We start from the raw sequence: 26,177 nt of genomic DNA, 5'->3' as shown, positions 1-26,177 counted from the left end.
GGCTGTAAAGGCAAGAGAGGAAATGCAAATCCTAGGTGTTTTGTTTGAGCTAATCTTGTCAGTTTGGGCTCCTTGTCTATTTGTTGCATATTTGGTGGCCCAGCTTTCTGAATAGATGCAAAGTATCCATTTCTAAAGACTAGTCTCTTCAAGCTTCTGCTTCAAGCTATTTTCCTATGGCAGGAAGACTTTCTGTCTCTGTTAAAAATTTTCTCCTCTTCTTCTTTAGGGGAAATATTCAATCTTTTAATATCCAGTAGAATATTTTTATTCTGGGGAGGGGGGGATTCCCACATACTTAAATATTATAAGGGCCTGAAGAATTGATAGATTTCAGTGAGAATTGTATGCATTTATTTGTATAATTTATCCAGTACCTCAATACTAATAGGCTCAAGGCATTTTCAGATAATACACAAAATAAGTAATACAATCATTTTAATAAATAAACCTAGTACAGTAAGTAAGTAAATCAAGAGTTGTATGTCCTTGTCTTTCTTTTTTTACTGGTTCAAGGAGCTATGGGTCAAAATGTTGTATGCTCTCCATATTGATCTTTTCCCCCATCTCTCCCTTTCTATTTCTCTCCCTGGTTGCCTTTGTGCCCACTTGCCTTCCTACTATCTAATTCCCCACAGAACATAACTCTTTAATTCTAAATGCAAACTACATGGTACCTGAATTTAAGGCTTTAAAGCATCCGGGCTTTATGCTGAGAAATCCTAGCAACACCACTGCAGCTGAACCCAGCCTTCCTGCTGCTTTCCAGAGAGACAGAATTGAGGGTTGCTACGTGCTGCTTCCTCTTTTTACCTTCTCTGAGCAGAACAGCAGGAAATATTTTATGCACTAGGTGCAATCCTCATTACTATTGCTGCCCAAAGAGAAATTGCAAGGGAATAAATGACGTGAAGTAGCTGCTCCTTCAATTTTGTGTATGCATTGCTGAGTGAAGGCAGAGAAAGAGCTCAAAGAGGGACCTCCTTACCCTTTCTAGGCCACACTGGAGTCTCAGCATCTTCTGTGGCTTCTGTAGATAACAAGCAAAAAAAAAAGGATAAAGGCACTTCTTTGGCTTGTACATTTCCCTGCTATAATTGTTGAAGGACAAGAAACCAAGTCTTGTATTATTGACTGTTTATTGTTTGCCTTAGTCACTCAAGCAACTTATTTATTTATATTTTTTATTACTAAATTTGTACACTTACCAAAGGTAACAGTTGTTTTTATAAGTACAAGTAGTTTTCAACTTACAATAGCAACAGAACCCAAAATTTATGTTGCTAAATGAAACATTTGTTAAGTGAATTTTGCCTCATTTTACAACTTTCTTGCCATAGTTGTTTAGTAACATGGTTGTTAAGTGAACTTGCTTCCTCATTGACTTGGCTTACCAGAAAATCACAAAAGATATTCACATGACCAAGGGACACAACAACTGTCGTAAGAGTCAGTTGCCAAGTATCTGAATGTTGATGACGTGACCATGGGGATGCTGCAATGGGTGAGAAAAATGGTCATAAGTCATTTTTGTCAGTGCCGTTGTAACTTTGAATGGTCACTAAATGAACTGTTGTAAGTTGAAGACTACTTGTAACTCAAGGCAGAGAACATACTTAAAAATCTTTCTCCTCCTATTTTTCCCACAACAAACTTGTGAGGTTTGTTGGATTGAGAGAAAATAGCTGGCCCAAAGTCACCCAGCTGATTTTCAAGGGTTCTTGAGCACTCTATGAAACCTGTTATTTTTGTCTTTTTTAAAAAAAAAAAAAAATACTGCCAGCAACACATACTATGCCTGTCAAAGAAGGATTAAACATGCCTGGAGGGCACAAGGCTTCTGTGCAAAGCTCTGAATATCTGCCCTATTGCTGTTTCCAGGATAGAAAAGGAAAAGGAACAAGCTACAAGATGGGGGAGGGGGGAGGGAGGGATATATATATATATATATTGGGGGTGTGGGGGGGAGAAAGATTTACAAGTAGCAAGCACCAGACAGGAATATTGTACAAAAAATATGGGCTGTTTGTTGTCTTACTGTGGCTCTGTTGGGAACGACTGCCAAAAACAACTTACAGTCAGTATTTTCCCAGCTACAGCAATCCAAAGCAATTCAAGAGAAGCTGGTTTAAACAAGGAAAAGCCTTCTATTTTAGAAGAGTGAAATGAAATCCAGATTTCAAGAATTATGCAAATTTGTTTTCCCTTTTGAAAATGACGATAAGTTTTCCTCTTTGAGAGAGATGGGGAGTTCAGAAATGTGAAAAAAAATATTGAATTGATTTTGGCTTATTTCCAATATAGGGTAGTACTGTGAAGCACTTTTAAATTAAATTGTTTGGTGATTTTATTTTGATTTATCAATTACAATTTATTTTTGAAGAGTGATATTTTTATTTCCTGCCCAACTATAATTATTGAGAGGGGTTATTTATCGCACATAGAGTGTGTGTGTGTGTGTGTATATATATATATATATGTGTATGTGTGTGTGTGTGTTGTATTTGTGCTGATAAATAAATAAAGAGAGATTAGTATAGATCTATTTCAAACTATTTAGCTCTCATCAGCTAGCCATACCTTACTGGGATTCGAACCTGTGCTGTATTACATATTAAGCAGTTGTGTTAACCTCAGCTGATAAGGAGGAGAACCTTGTGGCTTAGTGGTTAACACAACTGCTTAATATGTAATACAGCACAGGTTCAAATCCCAGTAAGGTATGGCTAGCTGATGAGAGCTAAATAGCTTGAAATAGATCTATACTAGTCTCCCTTTATTTATTTATCAGCACAAATACAACACAAATGTAACAAAGGCAACAGTAAAAATATTGGGTTTCTGTCGTGATGGTCTCTTGTGACGAGCCGATAGAAAGAGAATGGAAGCAATCTGCTTCTTCCCATATTTGGGCATACCAGGGGTTGTGACACTAACTAACTAACTAACTAACTAACTAACTAACTAACTAACTAAACAAACAAACAAACAAACAAACACACACATACATATGCTGGTCTTGTTGTATTTGGGTCTTTTCTCGTGTAAGATTATCTTGGCAACGTTTCGGCGAGGTCCCACTTGCCATCTTCAGGCTGGTGTTTTCAGCTTCGTGCTTGTGCAAATAAGGCGTGATCGGAGCTGTCATCTATGAATCTTGGTGGAGGGGTGTGGAGTGCTGGCTTTGTTGCTGTAAGTGGGTTGATTGGTTGTGTAGTTGCATCCTGATTGGTAGATGGAATTGATGTTTGTAGATTGGTCGGCTGTATCATCCTGTATGGCTGAGGTGCTGGCTGCGTGTCCGTTGTTCTTTTGTGTTGTAACAACCTGGGTGGTGGGTGGGGTTTATTTGTTGACTAGGGCTGGTTTCCAGATGTCTGGTAGGCGGGAGGTATTGTCATGTTTATTCATGTTCTCTATTTCAATGGCTTCCATAATTATTCTCTTGTTGAAGTGTTCTGTTGGACATTAATTTGGTTCCTTCAAAATCAATTTCATGTACTGTTGCTTCAAGGTGCTGGAAAAGGGAGGAAGCTTTTTCTTTTTTTCTGACTGCGTCCTTGTGTTCTGCAATGCATGCATTTATTCTCTCATTAGTTTGTCCAATGTATGTGGCAGGGCAGATTTTGCATGGTATTTCGTAGATTCCTTGGTTTTCTAGCTGGATCTTGTCTTTGGGGTTTCTTAAGATGTTGGCTGTTTTTTGGTCAGTGCTGAAGGCTGTCTTGATATTGTGCTTGTGAAGAATTTTGCTGATTTTATCTGTGGTGCGTTCTTGTGTTCTGCGCTGGGGGTTGGGAGGCTCATTTCTGCCCTCCCCAGCCCCCAGGAGCTCTCTGAAAGCCTCCATAAGGGTATGCAAGGCCGTTTTTGGTAAAGGGGGCAGGGTTTCAGGAGGCAAAAAATGCTGTATTCGGTTTATAAGATGCACCCAGATTTTCAGCCTCTTTTTTGAGGAAAAATACAGTAAGTCAGTTTTACCTCATTTTACAACTTTTCTCGCCACAGTTAAGTGAATCACTACAGTTGTTTAGTTAGTAACATGGTGTTAAATGAATCTGGCTTCCCCATTGACATTGCTTCTCAGGTCACAAAAGGTGATCACATGACCCTTGGACACTACAACCGTCATCCTCAAGGTAATCCTCAAGTAACAAATGTAATGGAGCCTGCCAATTACATTCGTAATTCGAGGATTCATAGGAATGAATCACATAACTGGAAAATCCCTGCTTTTGCCCCTGCATTTGCAAATTGAATGCATGGATCATTAAGTGCACATGAGGTATCTCTGGGGTGGGGGAAGACCGGGGGGTTGGTGGGGGCTAGTGATGGAACAGGCCTCCCTGACCCCCTGAGATACTGTTTCCCTCCTCCCATCCTGCCGTGCCTGACTTGCTTACCATGCAAAGATCTGTCTCCTCTCTTCTGCGGTGTCTTTATTTTTGAGGGAGAGGAGAGTAGGACGATTTCCTTTCCAGCCTACCAGTTGCCTTGCAAATGCTTTTTTGCACTGGGAGTGAAATGTTCGGGGGGGGGGGCATGATCTCATGCAGCTTCAGGCACCCATTCTCTGCAAAAGCAGATGGGTGCCTGGAGTCATGCGAGATCACAGCCTCCAGAACCTTTTACTCTCCATGTGAAAAGCATTTACAAGCCGACCAGTAAGTTGGAAGCAATGCAACTTTGCTTTCCAGCCTGCTGGTCAGCTTGCAAGTGCTTTTCGCGCCAAGAGTGAAATATTCTGGGGGCTGTGATCTTGCGTGACTGCAGGCAACCATCTACTTTTGCAGAGAATGGGTTCCTGAAATCACACGAGATCATGCCCCTCCCCCCCCAAGAACATTTCACTCTTGGCACGAAAAGCATTTGCAAGCCGACCAGTAGGCTGGAAAGAAAATCGTCCTACTCTCCTTTCCCTCAAAGGCAAAGAAACAACTGCAGAGAGAAGACAGATCTTTGCAAGGTGAGTTCTGCACAGCAGGATAGGAGGGGGAAACAGTTGTGTGGAAATGTGAGGGGGGGGGAATAGGGTGAATGTTAAAGTGCCTCCGTGGTAATTCAGATAGTGCCATAGTGTTGCAACATTCATAATTTCGGGACTTGATCGTAACCACTAGGGGTGCTTGTCACGTAACTTCCACCAATCGCTAAATGAATTGTCATTATTTGAGGATTACCTGTGTAGGAAGTTATCACCCAGCCCTCCCAGAAAAAATGAAATATCCTAGGAAATATTGAAAAGGCAGAATGTTTCTCTGGATGTGAAAAGAAGGAAACATGTTTTAAAAGACAGAATAGCTGCTTGCAGTTTCCTGCCTCCTCCCCTTTTTTTGTCAATGGGCCATTAAAAAGGCCAAACCATCCCTTTACATAATAAAAGAGTTATCCCCTTCAGCTCCAGAGTGATGGGATTAAGGAATGATAATATTGGCCCTTTACCCAACTCCCTGTATGGCATCTGAGAACTCAACTCAAACCTGGATTCAAAACGCAGCCTAGAGAGTTGCCCCTGCAGGGTCCCATGGGAGTCTGACAACCAATCAGAATACAAGCTCAAGATCAAAGGCCAGAGAGGGTGTAAAACCAGGGACTTTCAGCATCTCAGTCCTTCCTTCTGTTTCTCCAACACTGAACCATGTGATCACCTTTTTTGTTCAGGACTCAAGCCATGTGGTCCTGTCCATCATTAAACCATCTTTCCAAGCAGCCTCCATGTCTCCAGTGTCTTTTTCCCCACTTGGAGCTGAACCCAGAAGGACATTTCTTCCAATACCTGTATGAACCAGTTGCCAAGCATCTGAATGTTGATGTGACGAGGGGTATGCTGCAACAGTTGTGTGAAAAATCATTTATGCTTATTTTTTACACAACCCCATGATCACATCAACATTCATATGCTTGGCTATTGGTTCATACATGTAACATTTCACTCTCAGTGTGGAAAGTCCTTGCATAAATCATTTTTTCCCAGTGCCCTTGTAACTTCGGCCATTAAATGAATAGTTGGAAACAGAAAAGTACCTGTAACCCTGTAACCTTAGTGTATACTCAGAGATAGGGAAGTGGCCTCTGCACATCCTCAGAGAAATTCGTTACTTCAGACCTATCTAGGCTTGCAACCCAGCAACCGAAGCAACAATAAGAGACCCGCTTCTTTTTCAACATCCGAAGAGAGACCGGCGGGTCAGAGGTTTGCATTCCTTCCCTCCCGTGGACAAAAACGCCACCTCCGCCGCCTGAGGAAAAAAAAGCCCTCAGGCCGCTCCTCCCGTTTTCGTGGCGCCGCTCTAAGCGAAGCGCCCACCGGCCAGCTTGCGGGCCTGACCGCCACACCGGAGTCACGGGGGACCTTCGGAGGCGGGCTGAAGGAGGCGCGGGAGGCGGGGGCAGAAAGAGGCGCTGTCGCGGATGGCTGCCGGGCTGAGCCGAGGAGGAGCGAGAAGAGGCGGAGGAAGATGGTGGAGTGGGAGGCCGGACTAGCGGCTGAAAGGAAAGCGGCTTCCCAGGTTTCCTGCCTGCCACTGCGTTGCTGCTGCTGCTGCTGCTGCTGCCGCCGCTCCCGCCATCCGCATCCCAGCCAGACCCGCTGCGGCTACTGTGCGTCGCGCGTGGCTTTGGCGCAAAGGCGCGGAGAGAGGAAGGTAGGGAAAAGGCGGCGGCTGCCGTCTGCGTGGGGGATGGGGCGGGATGCCCGGAGCTCCTTGCAGCCGAGGAGGCAGAAAAATCACCCCGCAAGGTTTGCTGAAGCCGGCGGCCGAGCGCGAGGGGCGGAAAAGCCCGCCCGGATCCGCCGCGACTTATCGAGCGAGAGGCCCTGGCGGAGCGGAGGAGGAGGTGCACGCGCCACATTGCGTGTCATCTAACCTGTGTGAACGGGGTAGAGTCGCTTTCCACAGAATCCTACTACTCCTCCCCCCCGCCGGTTCCGCCGTCCGTGGAGCCACAGGCTCGCTCTTTCCCCTCCTTCCCAACTTGATGCGACAAGAGAAAGGAACGAGAAGGACGGGCGGCCGCCGGATTCAACAGTCGGGCAGTCCCGGGCGAGCGCTTGGAACTTGTGAGGGAGGCGGTGACGGTGAGGGGACGTTGTGAGGATTCGGGGGTGAAAGAAGGAAGGAAGGAAGGAAAAAGCTGCCTTGGGGATGGCGAGGCGAGGGGGGGGGACTTCGTCTGCCTGCGGTGGAAAACCGAGGCGGTGAATGACGTGCGTGTTTATTCGGAAAGGTGGTCGAGACGAAGCTCGCTCGGTGGGCGGAAGGTGCGCGCGGTTGCTTGGGTTTCTACGTGTAGTAGGGAGAGAGGTGGGGAGTGGCAAATCGCAACAGGGTATTTACTTACACATGGTAAATGGGGAGGAGGTCCTGAGGGGTATTTTTTTTTCTGAAGGGGGCGCTGCTGGTTCTCCTATATCTCCTGCTTCCTAGAGGACCACCTTCCTCCTCCTCCTCCTCCTCCTGCCATCTGCTTGGGTTCTTGGTCGTATTTATCACTATCGACATGCTGACTTGCAGAGAGTGTACCTGCTGACATTTGCCCCTTCAGGGGACAGAAAGTGCCTTGGCCTGCCCTCTTTCTTAAAAAACGGCATTTGAACATATATCGTAGTGCAGCACAGTACTTCTTTTTTATTAACTGTTAGGCTGATACAGTGTGTGTGTGTGTGTGTATGTGTATGCATGCATGCATGCATGCATGCATGCATTTAACCTATTTCTTGTGGAGGTGGCTGTGATTGAGTATTTGACCATTTATTTTACTGCTGAGGTGCTAAATTAAGTACCTGGGAACTGACTAGAAGCTTCCTTCAATGCTTTCTCATTTTTCTCCAAGGCTAATTGAGAAGATGAATTTAGCACTCTTTCTCCAGTGAAAATTAAAAATTTTAAAGTGCCATATGAACTTCAACTATTGCAAAGAATTAACAAAAATCTTATCTTAACCCTTTCCTCACTGATATTGCAAATTAGGTATAAATAACTATAAAGGAGTAAATCAATTAAGTAGCATAAATCTCTTAACCTTGAAGGATGCACCTCATTATTGAGATACGGATCCAAGAAAATATGTGCTTATCCATCAGTAGACTTTTGGACATATGTTTGTTTATATATTTCATAAACTCCTGTAATAGCAACTGTATGCCATCTTTTTCATGGAACCTTAATATTCTCCTGTACTGCTATGAAAATGAGACATTTCCCCCAATGTTTGTACCTTTTGCTGCTCACCTTGTAAAGGCATATATGCCACACTGTCATATTTATCTGAGATTAAGAAATTGAAAAAAAGGTGCTAAACATATTTTAGTGGTGTGATTTTATTTTTTTCATATCAATCCAGATTTGTATGATGTGCTTGCTGCTTCATTCCACAACATAGGAAATGGAGCTGAAACACTACATATGCTTTCCTGGGACTAAAGCCCATTGGACACAGCACTACTTATTTTTGAATAAAAATGTATAGACTTGTGCTGGATAGCTGCAGTCTTAATCACATCTACTTGCTGTATGTTCTGTAAACACAGGACTTATTTTTGAGTAAGTGTGCATAAGGATAAAGGTACAGTTAGATCCTATAGATTATTTTCTTTCTATGACTGACCTTATTTGAGGTTTGTAGTCTTATTTAAGGCTTGATTGTATTTTAATCAGGATATGTTTTAGGTTTGTGATTAGTGTATAAGAACTCTATCACAACTGTTTTAAAAGAGTTATCTGCCAATGGTTTTCTGAAAATGAATGCAGCACAATAATATTTACCATTTTATTTTGTGTGTGTATATTTGCATATGCTTCTCTCAATCTGTCCTTCATATATCAGGATTTAGATGTTTTGTGAATTAGTAGATCAGCATTCTTCAGTTGATGCTTTCCAGGTATGTTGGAGAAAATCCTATAATTCTCCAGCTGCTATGACCAATCCAGAGGTCACAGAATTAAAGAAGGCAAGAGAAAGCAGTTAGCAAGCTTATTAGCTTATTTTGTATTGCTTGAGCTTGCCTTCACTAGCTGAGTGACTAGCAGAAATCCAGCAAATTAAAGTCTTTGTGAAAATACCATATTTGAAAGAGCTTCACCTACTATGTTTCTGTTTATAACCGTTAAATATTTTGTGATTTTGCTGAATAAAAAAACCAGACAATTAAAAAATATCTTTCTTAAATATATGGAAAAAGAAAAAAATAGAAGAAATAACAAGACCATTGGTTTGCAAATGATAAATCATTAACCTAGTTTTAAAATACATAATTAAACCCTGTCTACACAAAATAATATTGATCAGTCTTTTCATTAAATCAATAGATTTAAAGAGCCAACTGATAAATAGAAAGCAAATATCTATTAGTAATCCAAGATAGAAAATTTGGAGTTGTGCTCTTTTCAACATTAAAGAGTGATACTTTTTACTCTTTTCCTATGGACAGTCTCCTTCATTATTCATATAATTGTTCCAAATTTGAGGTATATAATTCAAAGGTATGTTGACATTTTAATAAATTGTATTGATTTTAATAATATAATACAAAGCTTAATGTTTCAAACAAAAGCCAGAAAATATTTTATTCATCTATTTAACAGTTTTCATAGCCAGCCCATCCAAAACAAAAGATCCTGAGTAGTTTACAATACATTAAAATGCTAAAAGCAGCAATAATAATAAATGAAATTGTAAGAACATAAAACAACTAGTACACAAGTCTGTTAATAAGAAATTAAATAATAAATCAACCCTTCCCCAAGGTGAATTAAACTTAACTAAGATTGAAGGTTTAGTGAAATAAAATTGCTCTTAAAGATCTAGAAAGTATGAGGGAAGATGCTTTACGGACCTCTGGGGTAAAAGTGTGGGGGCCATCACAGAAGAAGACTTATCATTCCTGTCCATATTATTCTCACTTCATCTGGGGATAGAACTCTTAATGAGTCTTGCCAAGTTATTTTCACCAATGAGCAGATTTAGTTCTGACAAAGCAGTGTGTGGTTTAAGCTGGTGTAACACCATGTAGTACTTTAGAGCTAGCTACCAGCAGTTCAAAATTGGTCTGGAAGCTGATTAATAGTTACTATAGTGACTTCAGAAGAAGTGTTACCCTGCAATGGCTGGATTAACCAGCCAACAATCTCACTGTTGCATTCTGAATTACAGAATGGTCTCGATTTACATTTGTTTAATCACCATTTGAAGTTACAACAGCAGCTAAAAAAGTGACTTACTCAAACTTGCAGCCATCACAACCTGCAAATTGCAACATGAAGTAAAGTGATCAGAATTTAGACAACTAGCATATATTTACAACGATTGTAGCATCCCATGGTCAGTTAATCACCATTTGTGGGCTTCCCACGGATTTTCTGACGAGCAAAATCAGTGGGAGGAGCCGGATTTGCTTAACTGCAGGCACTGTGGTGGTTTGTTACACAACTTCCTACAGAAAAGGTTGTAGAATTAGGCACAATTCACTTAACAGCTGCATTACTTCCCGATGGAAGTTCCAGTCCTAAGTGTCATAAATCAAAAGCTGCTTGTAGGTACTGTTTCCAGATTTGTCTTGAAAGACTGCCCCATATGGAGCGCATTACAATAATCATTAAGAGTATCCTGAGATATACCAAAATTGAGTAGTTGCCTCAGCCAAAACTCAGAAACAGCCCTTCACTTTTGCTTAAACAGTAAAATAATCTAAGATCCCCAAGTCATGTACCAACTCTTAAGGAGACCATGCCTCCCCTCAGCAATTTGATCCCTATTGATGTACAGTAGTTGAGTCTTGGAGGGGTGAAATATGAGTTTATTTTGCTCCATAAAGAGCCTGATAGGTTTGAGGGCAACAGAAGCACAAGTCCATATAATATGAGAAAATGTCCCTTTGCACATTAACATAATACAGTTAATAATAAGATATTTAACCATACTCTGAGGAATCCAGTAAATATGAAAAAAGAATCACTTGTTGAATTAGTTTCTTCCTAAGACAGTAAGACACATATTTCATATTCAAGCTTTCAATTATGAATTGTTCAGTGAATAACTTAAATTCCTTATCTGATTTGCATGCTACACAATCATATTGTTGCTGCATTAGGATATCAGTGGAATTGAGATAATAAATGAAATTATATTTTTGACAATCTGTAGCTTAGGTTGTGCTTATCATCAGTACCCCTCATCATGTGCATCTAGATGGTTCATAGTTAAACAATCATATCTACACCTTCAACAATGTCTCTAATGCTTTTGAGTTAGCCCTTCTCCACACACACACACTCACTCATTCACTCACTCTTACTTTTTGGAGTTGGGAAAGGGATAAACTACGGTGGCTCTGATCTGTTAGTCTATCAGTCTATGTCTCTCTTTTTATTTTATTAACAAAAAGAAAACCATGATTATTGAAAAAATAGTTGCTGCACCAGCTGGAGAGAAAGGGAAGCTGCAACTACTATGGTGTGACTTTCATGGTACCCACCATGGTACTTTTTTTTACATTCAAGTCTTGTTATGCACTAACATTTCCATTTTCTCAAGTAAAGTGCTGCCAGTTATTTGCTGCTATAAATCGTTATAGATATAAATTCATAAAACATTAACACCACTATTATGGTGTCTATAAAATAGCTGTATATAGGTTGCAAATTTTTAGAAGGGGACATAAGATCTGAAATTCAAAGGGCTGCTAAATAAGAATAGTGAAACCACATAGAGTATCTGTCCTGTAATTCATAGAGGCATAGTACTATTCTAGCTTGGAGCTACATTTTTATTTAGCCCTAATGGATTTGGCTTCATTTAAGAGTAATGTCTTTGACTGTTGTTTTGCCTTCTGTCAAATGCGAAGCTAGCATTGTAGAGAAGTAGTGAAAGAAACATATTCGTAGAATGACCAGTTGAATATAAACTGAAAAGATAACCAGGAGGACGCAACTCTAAAAAACATACTGCTTCCTTGAGAAACTGACACATTTTTCTCATATTGCCTATCATATTGCCCATTTTTTATATCAGTAATATTGCTGCATTGCAGGTTTAAGTGTCTATTGATTCTGATCTCTCTAGATTGTAGATGTACAGACCCACAAGCATAAACATCCATAATAGGAAAAATCATTTGAAAAATATGTATTTAGTTATTTACTACAATAGAACAGAACAGAACAGAATAGAATGTGTTATTGGCCGTGTGTGATTGGACACACAAGAAATTTGTCTTTGGTGCATATGCTCTCAGTGTACATAAAAAGACAATGTACATTCGTCAAGAATCATAGGGTACAAATAAGCAATCGGGAAACAATCAATATCAATATAAATCATAAGGATACAAGCAACAAAGTTACAATCCTGCAGTCATAAGTGGCAGGAGATGGGCGATAGGAACGATGAAAATAGTAATAGCAATGCAGCCTTAGTGAATGGTTTGGCAGTGGTGAGGGAATTATTTGTTTAGCAGAGTGATGGCATTCGGGGAAAACCTGTTCTTGTGTCTAGTTGTCTTGGTGTGCAGTGCTCTATAGTGTCGTTTTGAGGGTGGAGTTGAAACAATTTAGGTCCAGGATGCCAGGGGTTTTTAAATATTTTCACGACCCTCTTTTTCTTACATATAATGATCAAGTGTGCTAGGGAACCCATCCAAAATAAATTATTTTAGTATTTAGCTTTGTTAATCAGACAATAAGAGATATAAGCACTTATTTAAGTAGTAAGGTGGACTTAATTAGCTAAGGAATAACTGAGAGGAATAGTAAAATAGTATCTGTGACATGTAGGTGACTAGTGGCTTCTTACATTTCTTTAATGAAGCTCTTCTACTTGGTGAACACTGACCATAAGTTCCTCTGTGGAAAAATATATTGTCAACTTTGAATAATTGGCTTTAAATTAGTTTGGCTTTTTAAAGAATCTTCCTGAGATGGACCTAGGCAGAAATGTAACTTTTTGGTTAGGAATTTCTAAATCAGCAATTTTAAATCCTACTACAAATAATTTGCACATTTATTATGGATGTCTTTGACCTGGGTGTTGCTTTTTCTTGGAGCCAAGTCAAGTTTGTTTTATTTATTCTTTATTTACTTATTGGATTCATACCCACCAGAATCAATCAACTCTTGGCAGCTTACAATGAATATAGCAAAATGACCATTTAAACATCTCCATATAATGCCAACACAAATGACAATAAGTAAAAGAGAATGAAACAATAAAAATGGTGCAATAAATTAAGTCAACAAATCATGAAAATGCTCTTTACAATAATTTAGTTTTTAATAGCTTCCTAAAGACCACTAGGGAGGAGGGGAGTCTAATTTTTAAATGGGAGGCCATTCCAAAGCAAAGATGCCACCACTATATAGGGAAGCTTGCTGTCTGTCTTTGGCAGTTCTTCCTTTCTGGAAGTGTGTAACCAATAGCCTTTATTCCCTCAATGCCGGCAGTTCTCAACTTATGATCATAATTGAGCTCCAAATTTCTATTGCTAAGTGAGACAGTTATTAAATGAGTTTTGCCCCCTTTTACGATCTTTCTTACTGCATGGTTAAGTGAATCACTGCAATTGTTAAATTAGTAACACTGTTGCTAAGTGCATCTGGCTTCCCCATTGACTTTGCTTGTCAGATGGTTGCAAAAAATGATCATCAAATGACCCTGGGACACTTCGAATATCATAAACATGAGTCAGTTCCCAAGCATCTGGATTTTGATCACATGACTATGAGCATGCTGCAACGGTCTTAAGTGCGAAAAATGGTCATAAGTCATTTTTTCAGTTCTGTTGTAACTTCAGTCACCAAAAGAATGGTTGTAAGTCGAGGACTACCCATATTTAATAATTGAACCAGTGTAATAGAATTAGACATGTAAGATACCTAGGTGCCAAGTCATGGAGGGCTTAAAATTTTAAATTGTGATTTGAAATTTATCAGTAACTAATCCAGGCTTCCATAAAAGAAAGTGCACCTTGTAGTTCAGTCCTGATAAAGTGTGAGGGGGGGGGGATCAAAATAACCCTTGATTTTGTTTGTTAAAAGTGCTTCTCTGAGAAGCTTTCAAGCTTCTGTTATGCTATTCTACAGTGATAAAGAACATCCCTAGAATTTCTGCATTTCCCCCCAAATGGCTTATATTCTACATGTTGAACTTTAAAACTTTGTAGCAGAGCAATCAATGCCACAAGTTGATGCTGCCCTGGTCTAAACAGAAGAGGTGTGTATCTGCCAGGTAATGTTGAAGAGCAATTAGAATTTGCCTAAAATTGAACTACCAATGGAGATACTAAACTACTCATGTCAATTTTGTCCACCCCCATGGCACCTAAACATACAGTACATAGTTCATTTTACATCACTCATATTCCCAGTCATGTAAAGGGATAATTGCACACATATTATGTTCAAAGTGGGTGAAAGGCATAAGCACGCAAAATATACAGGTGTGTGGGGAGCAGTCTATCACAGATACACAATCAAACTGTCAGACCTGCACAGACTTCGAGTCAGAAGCACACATTTTAATTTCTACTATTTCAATTTCTTGAACTGCATATATCAAAAGATTTATAAGCTCTCAGAGTTGATGATATATATTCTCAAGATTTGGGAATTGATAGGATAGATAATATAGACTTTATTGTCATTTTTTACTGAGAGCAAACTGGCCCATATTAAAAATGAAATTCTGTTGCCTGCTTTCAAAAGAAAGTATATACCTACCCATACCCATACATAACACACATATTCACATGTACCATGTTTTCCCAAAAATAAATCCAAGCCTGATTTTAAGCATGAGCCTAATATAAGCCCTACCCCCAAAATAAGCCCTAGTGAAGGGGGTGGGCCTAGCCAGCACAGGAGGTAGCAAGCACGTGTGGTCCAATGGTGTCAGGCAGCAGTCGCACACATGCATGCAGCGCATGTGAGTTAATTACCTGTCCAAGCAGCAGGCAGGGGCTGGACGCACCACACGGGCAGCTGGAAACCCAAGAGTTGGTGGGTTGGGAGCAGCGACCGGCCATAGGAGGCTTGTCTTTGCATGGCGGCACTGGCAGTAGACAGAGGCAGAGATGCAGAGGGGAAGGCAGGCGATCCAGATGCATCAGGTGAGCTGCAGGAAAGCTGTGAGTCAATGGGCTGAAATCAGCGGCCTGCTGCAGGAGGCTCATCTTCACATCTCTTGGTTTGCCTGCACCCCGTTGAAACATGTAAGTTCACAAGGTTGATGCTATATGGAACTCAAAACTGTGGGTGAATCTGGATGTTCTGCTTCGGATATCACAGAGTCTATTTCCAGAAGGTAACAAGGGAAACAAGTCATGAAGATGTGTAGCGTCCCAGACAATCCTGTGGACCCTGCTCAAGCATTGCTTATACTGTATTTTTCGGAGTATAAGACACACCAAGATTTTGAAGAGGCAAATTAAAAAAAGAATTTAAAAAAGTTTTTGCACTTTGCAGACCTCCCAAAAACAGCTTATAGAGTGCTCCTGAGGGCGGGGGGGGGATTGAGCAAAAAACAGCCCATTTTTCACTCTTTTCTACCCTCCCCAGCCCCCAGGAACACTCCTAAAGGCTGTACAGCCATTTTGGTGAAGGGGGGGGGATTTCAGGAGGCAAATAATACTGTATTCAGTGTATAAGATGCATCCAGATTTTCTGCCTCTTTTTTGACGGAAAAAGGTGCGTCTTATACTCTGAAAAATACGGTATGTTATGTCCTGTATAGAAGAAAGTGAACTACAAAATTATCTTTTCTGCCATCCTCACCACTTTCTTCATCGCCTTCCTATCTGAAGCAGTAATGCTTCCAAACGAGACAGTAATGCAATATGACAGGATGCTCTCGATCATCCTCTATAGAAAGTGAGAAAGATAGGGGAAGAAAAATGTACTTTTCTCATGCAGGTAGTGCTGTGTTGGCTTCACTAGTGCCTCACTGTTCAGCATCCAAGCTAGCCTACTTGTTAGCTACACACCCAGGAACTTGATGTTGCTAACCATATCCACAGGTTAATCATTAATGCACAGAGGTGTGTGATTGTACCTGCCTTTTCTGAAATTGTCAATGGTCGCTTCAGTTTTTTCTACGTTTAAAATGAGGCTGTTTTTGTTACATCAGTTCACCAAACCCTCTACTTCCTTGTGGTAAGCACCCTCATTGTCATCTTGAATAAGGCCACTAAGCATATGGAAATTCTGAAAGAGTCACTAGAAGTGGATCCATTATGCATCTGAAGCAGACTAGAAAAGGCTGGTTGGCTGATTGGTAGTGACAAAGTCCTTTGGCTAACTGGTCCACAAGGTAGAGCATCTCAATTGAAAGCTGAATTTGCCACAAGTTTGGGAGTTTCTTGGAACAGTCTACTAAGTGCCATCCCCCATATCTTCCTTTACCTGACAATACTACAACATCCATCCTCTTGCCAGGAGCGACTCATTCTTACCTCACTATGAATTTGATAATGTACATGCCTCAATTAACCACAATAGTAAAATAGTAATAAAATAACAAAATAACCAATACCCAAGGTCCACTATTGGAAAATCACTCAGTTGGGCTTTACCCTTAACACCCTCAACTTACACCCCCAAATCAGTCAACACACCCATTCTACAATTAGATCGCAAATATATATCTTCCACTGAAGGAGAATATTTGTAGATCAGGGTTGAAATGAGGGATCCTTGGCGATCTCTGAGCTTGCTTGTTTTCTTGCAGATGTTTCATTACATCCCCACCCTCCTGCTGGTAAAGAGTAGAGTTTGCTCTCTATATCCTAGTGCCATGATGGTGAACCAAGGCACATGTGCCACAGGTGGCATGCGGAGCCATATTTGCCAGCTCAGCAGCCCTTAGATCTGGCATGCATGCATGTGCCAGCCAACTAATTTTCAGCCTTCTGGAGGGCCAGGAGAGGCTGCTTTCGCCCTCTCCAGGCATCAGGAAAGCATCCGGAATCTAAAGAAGGCAAAAAGCAGGCCCTATGTCCCAAACAGAAGTTCATTCCAGAGGGAGGGAGGGAGAAGGAGGGAGGGAAGGGAGAAAGAGGGAAGGGAAAGTGAATGAGATATGGATAGATTGATAGAGGGAGGGAGAGAAAAAGGACAGGAAGGAAGGACCACAAATCTGGCACTAGAAGCAGCTTCAGGGGATGCTTTGAAAAGCACAGCAATCCATGGCTGGAAGGGACCTCAGATGTCATTTGGTCCAACCCCCTGCTCCAGCAGGAGATCTTATATCATCTTGGTTATTTTTGTGCCTCTAACACAGAGGAAAACTTCCCAGAAATCCCGTGGCATTGCCAACCTATCCCCTCTAGTAAAAAAACAATCTACAACAAAACCTTCATGCAGTATTTAGAATAGGAAAGTATTGCTGCTGTGTATTGTTTAATTGGCAAAATGGGCGGTTAAATTGGCCATGCCCACCCAGTCACATGATCACCAAGCCACACCCACAAAATAAGCCATGCCCCCAGAGCCAGTAGTAAAAAATTTTGAAACCAACCACTGGTCTAATGTTAATCTTGGAGTCAATCTATGCAGAACTGGGTGCTGATTGCTGTTGGAGAGGTGCTTGGACTTTTTTGTTCCCTTTTAGGCTAGTTGATTGTCTCTTTTGCCTAGCCTATAAATACTGTTAATGTCTGTATGTCTTTTGTTGACTAATTTGTCCGAGTGGCAGGCTTCTAGAAATTCCCTAGTATTTTTTGGACTTGGCTCAGTTTATGATGGTCACATTTTCCCAATTGAAAGTATGGTTAAATCTGTCTATATGTTGTAAAATTAAAGAATGTTCATCGTGTCGTCTGACTGTTAGTTGACGTTGATGGATGCATTCTGCCAGTCTTCTGCATGTTTGTCCTATGTTGGGTAATGTTGGGTAACGTCTACAAGAAAACAAGCAAGTTCATAGCACACTAAAGATCCCACATATACAGTATATTTAAAGAATGCAAATCTAGAGCATGTAGATGTATTCCCATCTCAAACAATTTGGCCATAGTAAATAAAAGCATAATCTACAATAATTTAAATTTTATCTTCCATGACTAAGCTAATCCTGTGGTAATTTCTTAGCCTTTGCAATTGAAATGTTATGCTATATTTGTCCAGGTTTGCTAGTTACCTTTAGTTTTAGAATCTTTGAGTAGGCAATTATTTTCTCATCCCATTCTATTTTTCATTTTATAATGTGCATGAACCACTATTTTGCATAACAGCTGTAGATTTCAGTTAATAAATAATTGGAAGCCTTTCTTCCCTATATTATGATATGCATTTGCAGGAAAATATATCCCTGCTCTTTTAAATGTATTGTACATTGTATCCTTATAGCAGCTGAAGATTTCACACTTGTCAGGATTAAGAAGTGCATCTAATCAATTACACTTAAATGTAGCAGATTTTATAGTGGTGATGAAAAAATGGATTTATGTTGTTGTTATGGATAGCAAAAGATAAATACAAAAGGCATTTTCCTTTGAATTGCAAGTAGATAAAAATACTTTCATTTAATGGCAGGTGTCTGGGATCCCCAATGTGAATCCCTCTGAGTCACCAATACACAAAGCACTAGTACCATCATCTATTTCCAAAGATATCTATAGTCTTCAAATAATATTAAAGGCATGGCAGCATTCTGGGAAATTGGTGCTTTTTTATATATCTGACTTATTTTGTGGGTGTTCAAAGTTCCTTAACAGCAATTTTGGCCTAGAACACAAAATTTCCGGTATATCCACTAGATGAAAATTTGGAATCTGTGTATATATTGTCAATGGATTCTACAAATGTATGTATATATGTTTGTCCGTATGGGTATGTACAGTATAATTTTTCAGTCTGAATTATTGATAGCACATAAATTTTGTACTTTAGATAAGAGAAAAAAAGTATTTATCTTAAAGAGAAGTGAAACCTCAGCTCTTCTGCAGAATTATTTTAAGATACAGTAAAGATATTTTGCCTTTATTGGATTATCAAATACATGTATGTTTTTTTCCCTATAAGTGCAGCTCCTTCTCTGTTCTTCAACCATGATCTGAAGTTGTGTTTAAACTATGCTGATTCTGAATTATAATTATTCCCAATTTTAAGTGAAATGGGAAATAAGGTTTCATAGTATATTTTGAGATTTAGATGCTATATGCCATAAGAGGCATAACAAAAGGCTCATATTATGATCACCCAACTATTACCATTATTTCTCTTATTAATTGCCAGATTTAGTTATAATTTTGTGAAATTTTAGGTTTTGAAAGATTATCTTGCAGCTGTCTAGCGTATATAGTATTATTTTGCATTTTATTATATGTTTTATTCAGACTGTATTTTTATTTGTTTTATTATAAACTATCCAACGAGCTACAGCTTTGAACATTGTTAATTTTTGAAATAAAAATTTAAATAAAAGATGGATAGGCAGGCAAGCAGACATCCATAGATATTTCATATAAAATTTAAAAATGCAAATACGTTTTTTGAAGGAAAAAAAAACTTACATAAAGATGTCTCCCAAAATAGAATAAAGCATGAAAATAACTGATCAATTAGAGTATAAAAACATGCACTGCTATTGTATTGCAAATTATGCCATATACATTTGTTTTTCTACATGCCCTTTTAAAGGAAAATATATAATATTTTTTGCTTTAAAATGAGAATTAGGGATATGAATATAATTCATTCAGATGCATTTCTGGTTATTTTTAAGAAAATAGGGTGGACTGTTAGTTTGTCATATGAAATGGGCTACCTCATCATGTAAATTGCAGCATTTATCCAGAGATCTCAAATAGCTTTTCTGGAACATTTCATTTTTGCTGTTTTTTTTTAATCATCCTGAATTTTTTTTTTTTTTTACTGTTTATTAGCAATTGCTTGCATTTTATTCAATTTGTTTTCTGTTTTTATTGTATGGCATTTTTCTCCTAAATTTAAAATAATGTTTGTCTAATCTGAGCAATTTTCATGAGCAAAAGGGTAGAAACATAATAATTCAAATATATTTTGTTAAGTTTGCTTCTTAAGTGCATATCTGATGTTTATTATTCTCTGTGTTATAGAAGCTTTTCTTCTAAAAACAAAAATGCAGAATAGAAGAAATAAATTAGAAAAGATGAAAAAAAGAATTAGCTATAGTAAAATAGATGTCTTGCAGCAGAATGTACAAAAGCATTCAATACATGTTATAAGAACATGGACTAGGTCTTAACTAGGTAGGAATAAAACGAGTTACTATCCAACTTTTTAAAATTGGAAGCAAGGCAAGCAAAAGACAGTGGAGGCAAAATTACTTTGTTGTGGCTTTTTAAAATTAGTTAGTCAAAACTACAGCCTAGAATTTTTTAATGTTTTCCTTTCCAAGTATTAGTAGGTCTAACCCAGCATAGCTTTTTTTCCTGGAGATTGGGGATTTATCTCTGGGGTTCAGGAAATTGGCTTAGTTTTGCTAGATTCTGATACTCGCTATGTCTCTTCTTGCCTCTTCTTTGATATGGCGTCCTCTCTGAGCTTGATTGTTTGATTGCAGAAATTTCATTACTTAGGAAGGTAAAACCATTAGTGCTAGTGATTGTGGTATTTGTTTCCTGTTTATATTGGTATTGTTGGGTGGGTGATTTTCTCTTTGGTAGTGCCTTGATTAGGATATTGTTTTCTGCTTGGTTATTTGTCTGGTGTGAATCCCTGCTTATCTGTTAGTCACTGGATATGTTCTGGTCTTTCTGTTTCCTTCTCAGATTTTTTATTGAATGGTATGTAAATGTAGCTTATCTCTATGTCTATTTAATATCTTACATTGGAGCAGATAGAGGTACTCTGACTTGCCTAAGAAAATTGCAACTGGTATTCTTGCAAAGTAAGACCTTATACTTCAAGGTGCCATTATTCACTGAAATATTCTGTTTATATTGTTTGTTTCTATTTACCTTTTCACTAATTGCTTTCTGTAGGCTGTTTCAGAGAGATGCCCCACAAGCATAGAATGCATTAGCATTTCAAGGGTAATGAATGGGCAGGCGGTAAGAAGCATTACAGAACCTTTGAATAGCAGCTGAGCTGGTGCTTTTAAGCAATGACATCCAGGTCACTGAAGTGGAAACTGGTAAAGGAAACAACATTAATTTGTTTTATGCAGTTCTCTTCCTGATACCATCTGCCAAGTGATTACAAACACAGACACTGAGCAAATGATCTATAGCTTTTGTATTTAGTAATATTATTAGATGGTCTATCTTTCTTGGAACTATAAACACATAAATATGCATATTTAGCAAAAAAATATTTTCATTGCAGAAAACTAGCATGGAAAATTATATTTAGCTTCACACTTCTTTCTATTATTATGCATGTTCATATATCTAGAAAGTTTGCTTTGGTAGAGTAGTACAGTAGGTTTGTAGCAGAGTGGGTTTTTCAAATGTTCGATTTGAACAGTAAACAGATTGAAAGTAAAACTGAGGGTTACTCCATTACTTCATATATTTCTTAAACAAATATATGTAACAGCTGCTTGATATACAAAGTGATACAATTGATATATAACTAGTTTGTACATTCATTAATATCTTTAAAATAATATAATGAATTACATTAAAATAGAATACTTTAGAAAATAATAGAAAAAATAAAAAATTTAACCTTTATCTTTTTTATATAGGCTTTATTTGGGTAGCAAATAGACCATTGCATAAAGTACTGTATTGTTCCATTTCAAATCCACATATTTGCTAGAATTTCCACTTTATGCATTTATCCAATTGTTTAGAGCAAAGTGTTTGAAAAAAAAATGATTTTCATTTACATAAACAACAAGAATTTTACAGAAGTAGGAGCAAAGATACCTTGGGCATAACATTTGAGGATTTTTTCTCCTTTAAAAAGAGAAGTAAATGTTTATACATTTGAGGAGTGGAAAACTAAATATAAATATTTCAAAAACTGAACAATTATGGTGCTTAGGCAAGAAGAGATTATCCTGTTCATATCCCAGATGCAGGATCCTAAAATGCACTATTAATTTGTCAGTCTGTTGTTTCAGCAAACAGCCTGTGCTTGCGTTTGGAAATTGTTCACGTACAAGATGTAGGATCTTGGACTCATTTTAATTTTGGATTTTGTAGTGGTCTGACCTGATTTCTATTTTGCTGACATTTGACTATGGGTAGTCCTCAACTTACAAACAGTTGTTTAGTGACTGTTCAAAATTAAAACAGCAGTGAAAAAAGTAATTTATGACTTTAACAACTGTTACAGCATTTACAGCATCCCCATGGTCATATGATCAAAATTTGCATGCTTGGCAACTTATATCTGGCTGGAAAAATCTGGATGTTGAAGTCCAAAAGTCTTAAAATTGCCAAGGTTGAACACTCCGGGTTTAGACTAAGAAACTAGGTAATTCATGACCAAAGAGTGGCCTGAGAGGTACGTTTACAAAGTTTACAAGTTTACATGTTTACAGTCTTCTAGAGTTATCAGTCCCAAGCATGTAATGCACCTCAGTTTAGCACAATTTGGATTTAATTGACAGATTCTGCTAGATACAGAAGATTCAATAGATGCTGCCCAGCTCCCAGTGCTCTTGAAGTTGCCCTGACTCTTGGACCAGCTCAGTCCCTAAAAGTGGGTGATTGTTCTGGCTGGTATCCTCATTTTGTTGAAGCTTGTCTTTAGCATGCCGGTCCACTACACTTGAAGTTGCCAAAAGTGACCAAATGTCTACTGTTTGAAATTGCTCCTTGGCTTCAGCTCAGTTTTTGGGCTTGAGGGGGATGAGCGTTATATGAGAGTTTGTTTGGCTCAACACTTCAAAGACATTCAGCTATACCAGGTGACTGTTTCCTCCTTTAGTCTGTTAAATCAAGAGTTTATTGTCTGCTGAATGTGAGACACGTACTAATATAAACTAATCAAGATTTGTCTAATCTGGTTAATTAGATACTGATAGCCACTGAATTGAGTAAAACTCCTGATAGCTATATGTACTATTTTTGGCAATTTGTTTTAGCTTTAAAAATCATTATTTGAATCAGACGTAATTTGGTAAATTTAAAAGGGAAAAACATGAATACAATTATAATTTTATCATATATTATAATGTACTACTTAAATTAGGAGAAACTAAAACTTTGGATGTATAAATCGATTTGTTAAGTTATAATAAAAAAACAGTTGTAATTTTGTATCAGATTTGTTTTTTAAATATGAAGTTGGTTTTGATATTGATATATGTATACCCATTACTTAATTTGGCATTTTCTATAAAAGCTATTATTCATATTTTCCACTAAGAAGTATTCCAGTAATTTATTTAATCTTGTCATCTGTCTCTTCCTCCTCCTCTTCCCAAAATTCCTGAATATAATAAGTTGTAGTCCTGTATTCACTTGTATCACAAACCCAGATTTTCGACATATTGCCTCAAATGATTGGTCTGTCTTTAGTTTAGGACTGATTAGTTTCTCTTGCATTCTGTGATACTCTTAGTAATCATTCTATAGAATCTGTCATTTAAAAATGACTTGTTCTTTGTCAGTGTCCACCTTTTACAATCATATGTTACTACTTAAAATCATTGCTTAACTTTTCAGGTAATAATAATTTAATAATAATTTTCATTATTTTTTTAAAAAAATTGTTTCCTTATGCACTTGTTGACTGAATTGTTCTCCATCTCATAGTGTTATCTATTTTATTTTGATGTTGTCCACTGAGCAACGTCCATATGTGGAATTTGTATTGTTGCTGCTTAAAACAGACGTTGGCAATGAATAAAACAATTTATTCACAAAACTTTATTAAATACTCTCCTATATAATTATGTTCATCTAGTTCAAATCCTCTTATGATTCCCATTCTTCCAAGTTTTGCATTAGTGATACTAGTTTTTTGATGTTGCATTTATCCTTGTAGTTTGCAATAGGATTCTTTAATATTTTCCTCCGCTGTTCCTGTAGGGGATACATATATTTGTGACATGGATCTTTACTAAATATCAACTAATTTTAGCAGATATGGTGTTGTCATTTATGGGTTCTAACAGAGCATAACCTTAGTAAACTTCTTTTTGAATGTCATTGCCATGCCATTCATCCAAATTACCCAGAACTGATTTAGAAGCATCTAATTTGGTATGCCTCATTTCCACTTTGACAGTTTCAGGTTTCTTTGGTTTATGCTTCTTACATTCTACAGTTATGTTTCTATGTATGTCAAGAAATTTATCTTTCTATATAGGATTATCAATGAAAATACTTTCTTTTGGCTCTGGTCTAGCCAATCATCACTTCCACATCTATCCATAGAAATTTAATATTTAGTATTCTTTAGTGTTCTTCAGTATTTCAAGGAGTGCCTTCCAACACAAAATAGGTGTCAGATTGCTAGAAATCAGTTTAGCATACAATAATTTCTGCATAAGTTATGCGTTTTTCTGCAAAAGTTATGCATTTTTGCATCATTGTAATCAACTTTTGGAGATTCTATTTCTAATTTTTATATACAACTACCATATATTTTTATATAGTTCTTTACTTACAAACATTCATTTAGCAACCATTCAAAGTTATAATGGCACAGAAGAAACTGACTTACAAAACTGAGCATTGCATTTATAACCATTGAAGCATTGTCCCAGTTACATGATCAAAATTTGGGCTCTTGACAATCAGTATGTATTTATAATGGTTGCAGTGTCCTGGTGTCATGTGATCACCATTTTGACCTTCCCACCTGGCAAACAAAGTCAAAGGAAAAAGCCATCTGCAATGATTTGCTGAAGAATCATGGCAAAAATAGTTGTAAATTGATTACAATTCACTTTTAACAACTTGCTTAGCAGTGGAAATTCTGGTACTAATTGTGATCATAATTCTAGAACTATATGTAGTCTCAACTTTTTTTGATATGTATATTGGCTATGAAATTTAATTGCGTGTATTTGATTTTTTTAAAAACTTTAGTTCATTTTAATTTATGTTGTTTTTGTCTATTCAACAAATAAATAACTTGACATGTCTTGTGTATATAGTACACTATTTCATAGTTTCATATTGAGTTAAATATTTAGAAAACTGTTCTAAATTACATTTTAAAAAACATTTGGGCAATGTTAGATTCACCAAATTAGAAGGAAATCATATAAAAAGGCCATATAAATTAGATGTCAACTAAACAAGAAGTCAGAACGATGTTGAAAATTACATTGCCTACTTTGGATGAGAGAGCTTAATTAAGCATTTAGTATTGGAGAGGATAATGTATATATTAACCAGACAAATAGTCTATACCCATCTTTCCTTTTTAATAATACTAAGTTTCACATGTCATTATCCAAAAACAGCAGGTTTTAAAATATTGAGGTGAATGAGAATATACTTTAATATGACTTGATATTGCTAGTTTTGAGAAACTGAACCATAGAATTTCTGGAATCGTCTTTCATTTTGCAATGTATAGTTAATCATGTATATTTCAATATCCAGCAAAATACATAAAAAAGATTTTAAAATTATTGCTTATATAAACAGTATTCAATCTGCCACTTTAAATGCTAATTGTTAACTTGTCCTTTTCAACAGTTCTCACTTTGAAAAACACTTCTATTTTTATTGTTGAGCTGCTAATGCTTAAAAAGGTGATAAAAAACATTTAAAGACTACAGTTCTTTAAAATGAAATGTATTGGGTACAATCAAGTTCACTGCTCTTTAACTCCCCCATCTCTCCTTTTCCTCAGGGCATCTGAGCATAAGTGGCTGAACACCAGATCATTGCAGGTAGTCCTTGTTAGCAACTGTCTCATTTAGCAACTGTTTGCAGTTACAACAGTGATGAAAAATAACTTTATGACCAATTTTCTCATTTATGACTTCACAAGTCTGTAAAGAAAAGAAAAGCTAAAGTAAGAATGTAAGCACAATTGTGGTTTCATTTAGTAATATTTCCACTTAATATCCAAGTTGTCCATTCCAATTGTGGTCTTAAATAAGAAGTGGTTGTACATAGAATAAATGTATATTATCTAAATATATATAGTGTATAGTTAGACAAATCTGTCAAACTTTGTTTTTTCCCTCATTAAAAAAAAATTGCAAGCATACATATTTTTTAAAAGAAAATAATATGTACAATATTTTGGAGATATTAAATTACTGAAAGCATTTTAAACTTTAAA

General features: G+C 37.7%; 1 protein-coding gene across 1 annotated transcript in view; it reads left to right on the top strand.

Annotated features, from left to right (window-relative positions):
* Positions 1-6,553: 6,553 nt before the first annotated feature.
* Positions 6,554-26,177, top strand: part of APBA1 (amyloid beta precursor protein binding family A member 1) — a 98,704-nt gene continuing 79,080 nt past the window's right edge. Inside the window, exon 1 of the mRNA XM_032212644.1 lies at positions 6,554-6,644. The gene's annotated coding sequence lies outside the window, so the exon portion shown is untranslated. The remainder of the gene's footprint in view (positions 6,645-26,177) is intronic.

The sequence above is a fragment of the Thamnophis elegans genome, chromosome 3 (genome assembly GCF_009769535.1).
Source record: "Thamnophis elegans isolate rThaEle1 chromosome 3, rThaEle1.pri, whole genome shotgun sequence".
NCBI lineage: Eukaryota > Metazoa > Chordata > Lepidosauria > Squamata > Colubridae > Thamnophis > Thamnophis elegans.
Note: the sequence above shows the minus strand (reverse complement) of the source record. Positions and strands in the feature narration are given on the sequence as shown.